Raw genomic sequence first — 1,067 nt, 5'->3', positions numbered from 1 at the left:
TAAGTATATATATAAATATATAAAAATAACTGAAATATATTGAAAGAGTGAAAAGTACTTACTAACTAAAAATGAGATGATTTGACCTTCACACTGATCTGTACTGCAGTACCATTAACTGATGATGACGAGAGAACTCTCAGACTCTGTGATTCCCCGACACAATCCCCACAGCATTTTCTTCTTGGCTAGTCTATGAGGTAGGGGTGACACAGAGCTGCAGGTGACAGAAAACCTAACTAGGGCAACTCAGCTGAGTGGGAGATTACTTTTCTTATATGAATCCAGAGGAAGGCAGTCTACAATCCTGTCAGAGACCCGGGCTGTCTACCATTTGCTTCTCCATCCTTAGGAGTGTTTCATTTTCGTGCTCATTGGGCATTTGTTTCAGCACCCCGTTTGCCTGGCGGAAAGAAGAGGGAAGCTTGGATGTCATATTGGCCACTCTGGGGTCACGTGGCCACCTCTAGTTGCAAAGGAGTCTGGGAGTCAAGCAGCCTTACTGGGCCTGTCACTGTCTTGCTAGAATTGGAGTTCTGATGGCAAGGGACAAGGGAGAATGGACCTTGGGGAGGCAGCAGGAGGGTCTGCACCTGGTGCTTTTGCCTGTCACTCAACAGACATTCACAGAGATTGTAAACTGATTCCTTTGGCTTAGGAGAAGTAGGTCAGGAAAAATAAAACTGTCCCAGTCAAGTTACGTTTCCCTGCCTCTTTTTCCTTTTGCTAGCTAAATTGAAAGTTACTGTCCTGGATTATGATTCTTTTTTGTTGCCAGAAAGACATTAAAACTGCCTTTTATATTAAAACTGTATGAGGCATCATTCCCTGCCAAGACTAAAATATTCGCCTCCCACTCTGGAGCACACGTCTAGCTAAAAGGCCCTCCAGTGCTGCTGCATGGGGAAGGGCTAAAGAACAGCGGCACTTTTTCATCTAGTGAGAAGGGCACGAGCCCTTTTCTACTTTCATGCTGGTTAAGTGATGTTTTGTGAGGGAGAGATGACCTGGTTGTCCAGGTTTGCCTGTGTTTCTGGAACTTTCTACTCCTGGATAGATGGAGCAGG

This window comes from Galeopterus variegatus, unplaced genomic scaffold (assembly GCF_000696425.1).
Source record: "Galeopterus variegatus unplaced genomic scaffold, G_variegatus-3.0.2 Scaffold98, whole genome shotgun sequence".
Taxonomy (NCBI): domain Eukaryota; kingdom Metazoa; phylum Chordata; class Mammalia; order Dermoptera; family Cynocephalidae; genus Galeopterus; species Galeopterus variegatus.
Note: the sequence above shows the minus strand (reverse complement) of the source record.